Genomic DNA, 13,402 nt, shown 5'->3' with positions numbered 1-13,402 from the left:
GGATCACCAATTGTAGACTCCGTGACCCTTGTTTATGGCTAGAAACCAATTATGAGTGAGTACATTCCATATTCATCTTTTTGGGTCTGGGTTACCTCACTCAGGATAGTGTTTTCTATTTCCATCCATTTGCATGCAAAATTTGAGAAGTCATTGTTTTTTTACCGCAGCGTAGTACTCTAATGTGTATATATTCCACACTTTCTTCATCCATTTTGAGACTATAATATAGCTTTTCTCTCTTTTCTTTCCTCACTCCAAACCTTCCCATATACCACTCCTTACTGCCTTTCAAACTCATGGCCTCCTTTTAAAAATTGTTGCCACATGCAAGTGCATATGTATATATATATATATATCTCTGAATACAATTTGTTCTGTCAGTATTATGTTGCTTGCATATCTGTTTCCAGGGCTGTCCATTTGTTATTGGATAACCAATTAGTGTGCTTCTCCATTGAGAAGACTCAGCACTCCTTAGTTGCCTAGTATTCTTTTTTGGGGTGGCGGGTCATTTTTTGTTTATTTTTTTCCTTTTGCATGTAAGCTTAATCTGCGCACTTAAAGAGAACCTAGTGCCGTTCAAAGACTTTCAAGATTTAATGTCATGCTAAAATTCCAGGTATTTTTAATTTATCATTTTCCTGATACATTTTATAAATGCCAACCCTACAGTTTAGAGGAAATGGCATGACTATCCTTACAAATCTCGTAAGGGGACTAACACTTAGTGCAGAAGTCTTGCCCTCTTGAGAATCTTTGTTCCAGGCAAAAATGTTTGTCTAAAAAGCTGTTTCTGTTTTTCAAATCTTTTACATGTTTAATTGAATCTCAGCTACAGCATTATTTAATTTCCTAATATATACTGTTGATCCTGAGATTTATTTCATATTTCACTTAAAACTCTTCATAAGTCATCCATACATTTTTGTTTATAAAAATGAAATGACATCAATGTTAGTTTTGTAAGTACCATATTTCCAAAGAAGAAAATAATTGCATAGCAACGCTTTAAAAAGTAAATGAAACAGTTTAGGGATTTTTTATAAAAATATCTGGAAAAATTATGATCTTTTCCAAGTATATGGAATGCAAATAAATTCTTCACATACCTTCATAATTCAATCATCTCATTGGAAACAGTTTTAGTAAGTGATGAGTTGATTGAAGAAGACTATATGACTCATTTTAATCTCCAAATTGTAAACATGGGCTCAATATTTTGGGTATAATTTACTGACCAATACGATTTACTTTTCCAAATTCTGCAACTTGATTGAATATTAACTACTCAGTAAATTCTGCTGGCTGATATCCAGAGACTAAAAAGGTGTTATGAAATGAAGCTGAACTCTCTAGTCTAGGTAAACGACTATGGTAGAGCTAGAAGATACTATGTGAGAACTATTCAGAGCCAGGAGGAGACTCAGAGATGGGAGGCGCACATATTAGAAGTGAGAGAACATTTTAGTTTCTTACTCTTTTATACAAAAGAGAGAGTTCAGAGACCAGTGGATAGAGACTGATTCTAATCATATATATATATATATATATATATATATATATATATATATATATATATATTAATTTATCAATTTATTTTTTATTTTAAATAACAACCCTAGCTTCCTCCTCCTCTTCTCCCGCCCCTCTCCCATCCCACTCTCCATTCACTCCTAAGAGGTGGTAAAGCCTCCCTTGCGGACTCAACAAAGTTTGGTTTACCAAGTAGAGGCTGGACCAAGCCCCTCCACCCCCCGTATCAAGGCTGAGCAAGGTATCCCACCATAGGGAATAGGCTTCCAAAAGCCAGTATGTGCACCCGGAATAAGTCCTGGTCCCATTTCTAGGGGTTCCACCAAGAGATCAAGTCACTGTCACACACATTCAGAGGACCATGCAGAATCCCCAGCTGGCAATCCGGAGTCCCTGAGCTCCAACTAGCTCTGGTCAGCTGTCTCTGTGGTTTTCCCAATCAAGATCCTGACACCCCCTACAACTTGTTCATATGATTCCTCCTCTCTCTCTTCAATTGAACTCTAGGAGTTCAGCCCAGTGCTTGGCTGTGGATCACTGCATCTGCTTCTATCAGTTACTGGATGTAGGTTCTATGATGACTATTAGGGTAGTCACTAATGTGTTTACAGTCAAAGGTCAGTTCAGGCACCCTCTCCACTAGTGCTAGGTGTCTTATCAGTGGTCATCCTTGTGGATTCCTGGGAATTCCCCAGCACCGGGTTTCTCCCTAACATCATAATGCTCCCTCAAAGATAGTTCTTTTATTGCTCTCCCTCTCTGTCCCTCCCCCTACTTGGCCATCTTGATTTCTCATGTTCCTATACCCAATCTCCTTCATAACAACCGCACTTCCAGTTTATCCAGGAGATCTTAACTATTTCCCCTTCCTTGGGCCCTCCATTTGTATCCCTCTAGGGGTCATTCTTTTTAACCTAGCTTCTCTGGCGTTGTGTACAATAGTCTGGTTATCCTTTGCTTTACATCTAATATCCAATTATGAGTGAGTATATACCATGTTTTTCTTTCTGGGTCTGGGAACATCACTCGGGGTGTTTTTTTCTAGTTCCATCCATTTGCCTGTACATTGCAAGATGTCATTGCTTTTTACCGCTGAGCAATACTCCATTGTGGTTCTGATGTGTTCTTGTATTTTGTTTGCCAGAATTTTATTAAGTCCTTTTGCATCAATATTCATAAGTGAGATGGGTCTCTAATTCTCCTTCTTAGTAATGTCTTTCTGTGGTTTGGGTATCAGGGTAATTGTAGCCTTATAAAAAGAGTTTGGCAATGTTTTTTCTGTTTCTATCATATGGAACAATTTGAGGAATATTGATATTAGTTTTTATAGTTCTTCTTGAAAATCTTGTAGAATTCTGAGTTAAAACCATCTGGTCCTGGGCTTTTTTTTGGTTGGGAGACTTTTGACTGTTTTTATTTCTTTAGCAGTTATAGGCCTGTTTAGTTAGCTTATCTGGTCTTGTTTTATTTTAGGTAAGAAATATTTATCCAGAAAGTTGTTCATTTTCTTTAAGTTTTCCAATTTTTTGGAGTATGGGTTTTCAAAGTATGACCTGATGATTCTCTGTATTTCCTCCATGTCTGTTATTATGTCCCCCTTTTCATTTCTGATTTTGTCAATTTGAATATTCTCTCTCTGCCTTTTGCTTAGTTTGGATAAATGGTGTAGGAAGTTCATCCGTCCTTGTGTTGCTTTCATTGGTTAATGAATAAAGAAGCTGCCTTTTGATTGGGAAGATCTTAGGTAGGTGAAGAAATCAGAACTGAATGCTGGGAGGAAGAAAGGCAGAGAGAGAGATACTCCATGGAGCTACCAGAGACAGACATGCTGAATCTTTTCCAGTAAACCACTGCCACGTGGTGATTGATATACAGATGAATATAAATGGGTTAAATCAAGATGTGAGGGCTAGCCAATAAGAGGCTAGAGATAATGGACCAAGCATTTATTTAATTAATACAAATTTTGTGTGGTTATTTCAGGACTAAGCTTTAAAAAATCAGTGAGGAGTTTATTTTCCATGCGAACTTCTGAATTAAAGGCAGTGGAAGAAGTCTGCATTGTGTGCCACAGTCGTGGAGGAGGACCTACACCTATCAAAACCCCCGAACACTCATCTTTTATTTTATATATATTTTAATGTTTTACATCACAGAGGGTGCTACAAATTTATATAACACAGACAGGTTGAGGCTAGTTTCTTAGTAGCCATGTTGGTCTTTGCAGTTTGGTACTTGTATGGAACATACCACAGGCATGTCACCTGCAACAACTTCCATAGCTTTCCTCACAGGCAAAGACTGAAGGACAAACTGGTCTTCACAATTTCATCACTTCACAAATAGTTTGAACCTACTTTCTGTCATACAGAAATTACATCCTCTTTATGTTAAAATAACCATACTATCTATATAAAATATCAAATATTAAATAGTCTACCAAGTTATTTCATGCCAGGTTCAAAGAAACCCATTCTAGTAATCTAAGTAATTCAAATAAATGCATATCTCTAAATAAATTTCCCTAATACATCTTAACTAGACTCAGTCTACTATTCTAGATGTTGGGGCTATGATTTTTTTTTGCATTCTCCCTTCTTCTAATATCAGCTTTACATAAACTGTTACTTATTTACCACAAAATTGATATTAATTAGTTATTTAGGAAAGTAAGTTGGAAAAGATTAAAGTTGTGTAAAGATAAGTGATATTCTTAACAGCTTATTCTCAAAAGACAATGGAAATTTAATCCAGTCATTTAATAACCAAGGAAGAGAATCCTCATAAAACTCAGCACTAATTTCAACGTGTTTCTTTCTCATGAAGGGTTTTCCAGGTAGTATGCCATTCCATTACTAACATCATTTATATGATGACACCATGTAACAAATAAAATTACCTTTAAACGTTTTAAAATTAAAATGTTGACGGACTCATATTAGTGTTAAATCTGGAACCTAAGGTTCCTTTTGTGATGAGAAACAAACCCTCTCCAAATGGGCTGCAACTCTGTGACTCTTAATGTTGTGCCCCACAATAAGTCTTAAAGGCCACCCACTGGCGCTCAATAGGAATCAGAATAAAATGGTGGTACATTCTATCACAATCAAATGACAGATGTTTATGTCACTTATGTATAATAGCTCTAGATTTTGAGGAATTTATATGCAGTCTTTTTTATGTATGCATTAATTTCTCTGTGGAAACATTTAAATGAACAATCAAATCAGTCTATCCCCCATCAAACTGAGGCCAGGGCTTAGTGTATGTGTACAATATTGTCTTTATTCATAGTTAATCTGCATTAATTCTAGGATTTCATCTGTAACTCTGGAATTTTGTCAGTTAGTATCATCTTTGATAGGTCAAATTCTATTTACAACTTAGTGGGAAACTGAGATTTACTTAGGAATTTTAAAAATTACTAATTAATATATTTGCTTTTCATACAAAATTTTAGACAGATATTTTTTTTTCAGTTAAGAATATTTACAATCATTATAGCTATAGGATAGGATCATTTCAGGTTCCCTATCCTCAGCTGCCCCAGGAACTAACTGGGGACCTCGCCTTGGGCACCTGGAAGCCCCTCTAGGTCCAAGTCTCTTCCCAACCCTAAGATGGCTCCCTTAATTAAGATATGTGCTTCCCTGCTCTCCTATCCAACCTTCCTTTATTCCAATCATCCCGTTGCCCCAAGTTCTCCCGATCCTACCCTTCTCACTTTTCTCTCCCCATCTCCCCTTACCCCCCTCCCACCCCACCCTTAAGATCCCGATTTTTTGCCTGGCAATCTTGTCTACTTCCCATAACCAGGAGGATAGCTATATGTTCTTCTTTGGGTTCACCTTCTTATTTAGCTTTTTTAGGATATCAAATTATAGACTCACTGACCTTTATTTATGGCTAGAAACCAATTATGAGTGAGTACACCCCATGTACATCTTTTTGGGTCTGGGTTACCTCACTCAAGATAGTATTTTCTATTTCCATCCATTTGCATGCAAATTTTGCATATCACCATAGAACCTTCATCTGGCAATGGATGGAGATAGAGACAGAGACCCACACTGGAGCACTGGACTGAGCTCCCAAAGTCCCAATGAGGAGCAGAAGGAGGGAGAACATGAGCAAAAAGTCAGGACCACGAGGGGTGCACCCACCCACGGAGACAGTGTAGCTGATCTATTGGGACCTCACCAAGGCCAGCTGGACTGTGACTGAAAAAGCAGGGGATAAAACCGGACTCTCTGAGCATGGCGAACAATGAAGGCTGATGAGAAGCCAAGGACAATGGCACTGGGTTTTGATCCTACTACATGTTCTGGCTTTATGGGAGCCTAGCCAGGTTGGATGTTCACCTTCCTAGACCAGGATGGAGAGGGGAGGACTTTGGACTTTCCACAGGGCAGGGAACCCTGACTGCTCTTCAGACTTGAGAGGGAGGCGGAGAGGAGTGGGGGAGGGGGAGAGGAGTGGGGGGACGGGGAGAGGAGTGGGGGGAGGGGGGAGGAGTGGGAGGCTGGGAGGAGGCAGAAATTTTTTTTCTCAATAAAAAAAAAGAATATTTACAATCTGATAAACTGAAGATCATTTGACTATGTATCTAGTTCTAGCATGCATTTAGTGTGTAAACTCTTCCCAGCTCTACAAAATGTTTACCAGAAAAACAATCTTCAATAACAATCTATTTATAAATAATAAGTGTCTGAGATGGTAAAAAAAATTAAAGCTATAAAAAGGGGAATTTCCACATTTTAGGAGTGAAATTTTAAAACATTGAATAAAGATCATCAAATATTTTAAAACGCTAAATGTATCAAAGTCAGCATATTTGTGTCTAGTAGACAGTGCTTCACAGGGCATGAGCGTCAACATGATCATGCTGTAAACAGGTATTCGGTTTCTCACCCACATGGAAAGGATCCAGGATCCTCCAGTATTACTGACCATGGGTGTGCCTCTCTTACTTAAGGTCGAGGCTTCCTGTTGTACAGACAGTGGTGACAAAGACCATCTGTCAGGTAGGAAGTAGAAATTGTTCCTCAGGGACATTCCTTGGATGCTATGCTTTACACTTCACCTACTTCCCACTGGCTGCAATTTGCACAGCTTCCTGTGTCTGCAGAAGAAACTACTAGATACATTCTTTTTTCAAGGTAGTTCTCTACCCCTTTAACACTGAAAGATAATTTACTATGTTAAACTCTGGGTTGAAGGCCAGTCAGAATTTCTTTGACAGTATCAAGCCAAGTTCATTACCATTCTTCATGAACAGTTTCAGTTCTTGCCACCACTACTTACATCTTACTATTTTCTATTCACTAGTAGTCAAATTAATCTACTCTCTAGAAAAGAGATCATGCAATCAAATAGGACTGGACAGAGAATGCTGGCTTCTACTTGCAAGGTTTTCTAGCAGACAAATATTTCCTAATGCCTTCATTATATACAATTTCTCTCTTTTTTAGTAATGTTATTTGAGTTGGGTTTATAAGCATTACACAAATGAGCGCAGTTCTCAGTAGTTTGGTACTTTAACTATTGGCTTTACCCACATGATTCATAACAAGTCTGTTGTCATATCTTGATATGTGTTCTTTTCCATGTCCTGTTCACAGGGTTTACATTGTTAACACTGTTGGGCCATTCTTCCAGCCTTCACAATAGACTTCAACACTTCCCCTTTTCTATTCCTGAAGAAAAGTCACCCTTACATGCAATAGTTTCCTTCCAAATAGACACTTGGTTATCATAGATATGTCATATATAGAATAAGTCAGAGATATCTCACATGAAATAAGATAGAGAATGTGTCATTTGACACAAGGAAAGATCTTTCTGGCCCCTTCAGCCATCCTTATATTTTAACTCACGTTCAAATGATCTGGATGCCAGGATCACAAGCTCATCTTGATATCTCAGTTCTACTGAATGCCTTCATTCTAATAAATGCCCTCTTCCTAGGATAAAATCAATTTAACTGTATAACCTACATTTTCTGCCACCTAAGTTCAAATTTTGACAAATATGTCAAAATGTCAAAAATAATTCAACATAAGGAGTTGAAAATATGTTCACTGTAACTATTGATTTGTTAATGTTGAAATATATTTTTTCCTCAAGTTTAAATAATTCTCTACTCTAGAATGTTTATCATATTTTGCTGCTTTGCTCACATGATAAAAACTGTGTAGCACATATGTTTTCTTCACATATATGCTTCTATAGTAACTAGTTTTATATTTATAATTATATATACATATAGTGCATACACATTTATATGTAAATATAAGTATATGCATGCACACAAATATGCATATAAAATATATGTATATAAAATATGTGTGTAAATATGTGTGTGTATAAATATACATGCATATATATTTATATATATATTGCTAATTTCAACTTATGAGTTGGTAAGAACCATGTATGTGTAGTAAACATTCACTAATCTACAAACAATCCCTAACAAAGGCCTTGCATCAGATGTACAAAAAACTTTCCTATTTAGTTGAGTTTCAAAGAGAGACTTACTTAGCACTTACCGTCTACACTTGGACCTTATGCTATGAAGAACTAATTAAGGCCAAATGACTAACAACTGACAGTAAAATGTCGTAGGGAGTATCTTCCAACTTCAGCAACTAGTGAAATATTCAGAAGAGAAAGGGAGATATTTCAGTGATTTATTCCCTAGGGAATTGATGGCATTTTGGCAGTTCATGTAATTTCTTTTTTTTTTCCATTTTTTTTTATTGAGAAAAGGAGAAAAAAAAAACAAGTTTCCACCTCCTCCCAGCCTACCATTTCCCTCCCCCTCCTCCCACCCTTCTCCCTCTCCTCCCACCCTTCTCCCCCTCCCCCCACTCCTCTCCCCATCCCTCTCCAGTCCAAAGAGCAGTCCGGGTTCCCTTCCCTGTGGTAAGTCCTAGGTCCTCCTCTCTCCATCCATTTCTAGGAAGGTGAACATCCAAACTGGCTAGGCTCCCACAAAGCCAGCACATTATGTAGGTTCAAAACCCCGTGCCATTGTCCTTTGCTTCTCATCAGCCCTCATTGTTCGCCATGCTCAGAGAGTCCAGTTTTATCCCATGCTTTTTCAGTCACAGTCCAGCTGGCCTTGGTGAGCTCCCAATAGATCAGCTCCACTGTCTCCGTGGGTGGGTGCATCCCTGGTGGTCCCGACTTCTTTGCTCATGTTCTCCCTCCTTCTGCTCCTCATTGGGACCTTGGGAGCTCAGTCCAGTTCATGTAATTTCTACCAGATTGAAATCCGAATCTGTGGGAAACCAACAAGCCTTTATGTCTAAACTCCATAGACACCAGAACATGTGTTTAATATATGCATCTAATGGCTAGCTGAGTCTTTAGTAAACTGAAGATTATAAAAATTGGTGAAATTAATACAATTAAAAGTCTTTATTGAATGCATAAAGAGTTATGAATGAAGAGTTATGAATACATGTAGAAATTAACAATTAGATAAACCATGGTTCTTGTTTGTTTATTTTCTTATTCTTCTGCTAGTATTAAATATTGAACCCAGAGCCTCAGGCATGCCAAGCAAGTGCTCAACCGCTGAATTATATCTCCTTTGATAAATAATAAAGGGTATAACATATGTTTGTTTCATAAATAAAAATTATTACCATATAATGAATAGCAGGAGCTTGAATTGTAGATTTTTTTAGAACGAACAAAGTTTCTAAACTAATTCTCTAAAATTTGAATTTAAAAATTATTGTTGTCATCTTGAACAATTAACTTTGACTGCATCACTTGCCCTCAAGTTTGTGAGCCTATGTCAGCTCCACATCAGTGTCTGCCAAAGAAAGGCAAACAGACATTTGCTCTATGACCTGTTTTCATTGGTGGTTCTCTTTTATATTATGGATAAAATATGTGTCCAGAAAGATGATTTAATACATGATTATGCTCGCAATGGTTATTTTAGAATAAGCAATTGGCCCAGTGGTGGTGGCACACACCTTTAATCCTAGCACTTGGGAGGCAGAGTCAGGCGGATCTCTGAGTTCGAGGCCAGCCTGGTCTACAAGAGCTAGTTCCAGGACAGACTCAAAAGCTACAGAGAAACCCTGTCTAGAAAACAAAACAAAACAGAATAGACAACTGAGGAAAATCAGTGTAACTAGCTCCTATTTTCTTAGAATTTGGGTCTCTGAAGGAGAAATCCCTATCGATTCATTATTCATGAAGAAATCATATCAGAAAAAGTTGTCTCTGGGCCAGGAGCAGGGGGATTTTTGATGAGGGAACAGGAAGAGGTACTGAACGTCCATCTATGCACTTGATTGAAAGACAGGAAGTAGCAGAGTGACCTTTCCTCCTAATCTGGATCCCAGCAGTTCCTTGGTCCCTGGCAATTCATTAAAGAGGCACAAAGGCCTCTTGTCTTGGTCCATAAGAACATAGTAGCAAATACGACAATGGATACTCAAGTGAAGTTTTCACAAGAATTTCTCATTAATTTTGGATTTTGTCCGCATATAACTGATTGCCTGGTTTCACTTTTCTAGAGTTCATCTAGATGAAGAGATGGAATCAGTGCCTGGTTTTAAGGGGAAAAGTGCTCCTGAAGCCCCAGCTGTGGTTCCTGACACCCATTTCAGACAGCTCGCCACCTGGAGCTCCAAGACCAAGAATACCGGTACCTTTGCAGACACCCACACTTTTGCAGCATACTTATAGACAGACAATGAAGCAAAATAACATATAATAAGTGGAATAAGCTTTCTTTCTAGTTTCCGTGGAATGGCAGGCCTGACTCCCACAATAACTACCCATCATTGGGAATGAACGCCGAAACAAAACACACTGGTGTTTCATTTCTCTATGTAAGTTGCCATAGTGGATTTAAAAGCTTATCTAATTCTTCTAGGAAGATTTGATGTTTCCCGGTTGTCCTTCATTGTTCTTACTGAAATTAAGAAAGCAGGCTTCCTTACCCACTCTGAGGAGTTGATGTGGTGGTAGGGTAGGTGGAAAGGTGGGGCGGGAGGAGGGGAGCAAGGAGGAACTGTGATAGCTATGTAAAATGAGAAAAGATTGTATTATAAAATTCTTAATAAAAAAAGAAAGGAGGCTTCATGACATGCCTACTATCTGTGAGGAAGCTATAGGGAAAAGCTATCTAATTTCCTGAGGAACGATTGGAAGGCTTAAGTGTGTATGTGTGTATATGTTTGTATGTGTACGTGATTATCTTGTCTTGTCATTTTTTTAAACTGCAATAACCTTTTCTTCTTATCTAGAGTTGTAAGATGGAACTGAATGAAGGTGGAGAAGAGAAGCACAAAAGCAAGAAGCCTACAATAGAAACAGTACTGGAAAAGAGGAACAGCATCCAGTGATCATGGAGTTAGCTGTGTACAGCATGATTCCAGCAGGCCCTTTTCCTGTAAGCAGTTCTGGCAGAACGGAGCACATGTGCTGATCTGCGCACCTCCCTCATATGTATACTGTGTGTACCAGGAGACAGTGAGAGAAGGAGAACACAAGATGGTTTTGTGCTTCCAGCATGGAAACCATTAACTTGGTTTTTCTTTGTAAGACTAAGGAAGTTATTTAAACTCATGGACTTTAATGGTCTCCGCACTTAAGAACTGGCCACCTTACAAGATAATTTTGTTAAGTGAAGTATTAACATAATGTAGTAATCTCATCTTAAACATAACTTTCTTGTTATATTTAATAATATTGAATCCACTCATTAATTAGTATGTGATCAGCACTTATATTTTCAAAATGCTTTTATTCACCAACTCTTTATTTCAAAACATCAAAAAAACCAAGGAGGTAAAAACATGAGATATCTCTGTTGAAGTTTATAATGTACAAAGACTTAATGTATTTTGCTTGTATGAATAAAACCTATGAAAATTATATGTACAAAATTACCCAAATGATGTACATATGAGTAAAAATGTGTCTTAAATTTGTGTCTCATTTGCTAAATTTCCTTTAAAATGAATTTAGTGATTGATAAAAATATTCGGAGGGAAAAGAAACGCCTCAACATATAATTAAAGAGTTATTATTACATGAGACCATTTTTTATTTAGGGGTTAATATAAATTTGAGGGGGGAGGGGAAGGAGAAAGAGAGAAGAGAATTTATGAATATATGAGATTATTACTCTTCTATGTAGAGAGTAGAGTCCTTGAAACAATCGCTTTCTCCTGCTAATTACCCCTCTAAGTTTAATAAGGAAAACTTCTGATTTTAGTCACCAAATGTAGATCCATCAAATACGAGTAGAATATGGGCTAAATATCAGTCTAAACAATGATGTGTCATAAGCAATCTGAATAGAGATTGTCGTTATTATTTAGTGATGTTAGGTCTTCTTAATGAGCATAAAAACAAGGCCTGAGGATAGTTATATGTTTTTCTTTGGGTTCACCTTCTTATTTAGCTTCTTTAGGATATCAAATTATAGACTCACTGACCTTTATTTATAGCTAGGAACCCAATTATGAGTGAGTACATCCCATGTTCATCTTTTTGGGTCTGGGTTACCTCACTCAGGATGGTGTTTTCTATTTCCATCCATTTGCATGCAAAATTCAAGAAGTCATTGTTTTTTACCGCTGAGTAGTACTCTAATGTGTATATATTCCACACTTTCTTCATCCATTCTTCCATTGAAGGACATCTAGGTTGTTTACAGGTTCTGGCTATTACAAATAATACTGCTATGAACATAGTTGAACAAATACCCTTGTCATATGATCGGGCATCTCTTGGGTATATTCCTAAGAGTGGCATTGCTGGGTCCAGGGGTAGGTTGATCTCGAATTTCCTGAGAAACCGCTACACTGCTTTCCAAAGTGGTTGCACAAACTTGTGCATTCCCACCAGCAATGGATGAGTGTACCCCTTCCTCCCAAAGAAAAACATAGCTATCCTCCTGGTTATGGGAAGTAGACAAGATTGCCAGGCAAAAAATTGGGATCTTGGGGGGTGGGGTGGGAGAGGGGTAAGGGGAGATGGGGAGAGAAAAGTGAGAAGGGTAGGATGGGGAGAACTTGGGGCAACGGGATGATTGGGATAAAGGAAGGTTGGATAGGGGAGCACGGAAGCACAATTCTTAGTTAAGGGAGCCACCTTAGGGTTGGCAAGAGACTTGGACCTAGAGGGGCTCCCAGGTGCCCAGGGCGATGTCCCCAGTTAGCTCCTGGGGCAGCTGAGGATAGGGAACCTGAAATGACCCTATCCTATAGCCATACTGATGAATATCTTGCATATCACCATAGAACCTTCATCTGGCGATGGATGGAGATAGAGACAGAGACCCACACTGGAGCACCGGACTGAGCTCCCAACGTCCCAATGAGGAGCAGAAGGAGGGAGACCATGAGCAAAGAAGCCAGGACCACAAGGGGTGCACACACCCACGGAGACAGTGTGGCTGATCTATTGGGACCTCACCAAGGCCAGCTGGACTGTGACTGAAAAAGCATGGGATAAAACCGTACTCTCTGAATATGGCAGACAATGAGGGCTGCTGAGAAGCCAAGGACAATGGCACTGGGTTTTGATCCTACTTCATGTTCTGGCTTTGTGGGAGCCTAGCCAGTTTGGATGTTCACCTTCCTAGACCAGGATGGAGGGGGGAGGACTTTGGACTTTCCACAGGGCAGGGAACCCTGACTGCTCTTCAGACTGGAGAGGGAGGGGGAGAGGAGTGGGGGGAGGGAGAGAGGAGTTGGAGGAGGGGGAGGGAAATGGGAGGCTGGGAGGAGGCAGAAATTTTTTCTTTTCAAAAAAAAATAAAAATAAATAAAAAAATTTTTTAAAAAATGAAAAATACACAGAGAAGCTGGAAAAAAAACCAAGA

The 13,402-nt window shown here is 38.6% G+C and overlaps 1 long non-coding RNA gene across 2 annotated transcripts in view; it reads left to right on the top strand.

Moving 5' to 3' along the window:
• LOC121458706 overlaps positions 1-12,878 on the top strand; it is a 38,951-nt gene extending 26,073 nt beyond the window's left edge. The window contains exons 2-5 of one of the 2 annotated variants that reach the window (XR_005975873.1): positions 10,080-10,210; positions 10,305-10,397; positions 10,815-10,960; positions 12,819-12,878. This is a non-coding gene — a long non-coding RNA (uncharacterized LOC121458706). Of the gene's footprint in view, positions 1-10,079; positions 10,211-10,292; positions 10,398-10,814; positions 10,961-12,818 lie in introns of both variants that reach the window. The other variant, XR_005975872.1, reaches the window with a different exon arrangement.
• The last annotated feature ends 524 nt before the right edge of the window (positions 12,879-13,402 follow it).

The sequence above is a fragment of the Microtus oregoni genome, unplaced genomic scaffold (assembly GCF_018167655.1).
Source record: "Microtus oregoni isolate MIOR12 unplaced genomic scaffold, Mior012 000018F_ref0000195, whole genome shotgun sequence".
Classification (NCBI taxonomy): domain Eukaryota; kingdom Metazoa; phylum Chordata; class Mammalia; order Rodentia; family Cricetidae; genus Microtus; species Microtus oregoni.
This window is presented reverse-complemented; position numbering and strand designations above follow the sequence as displayed.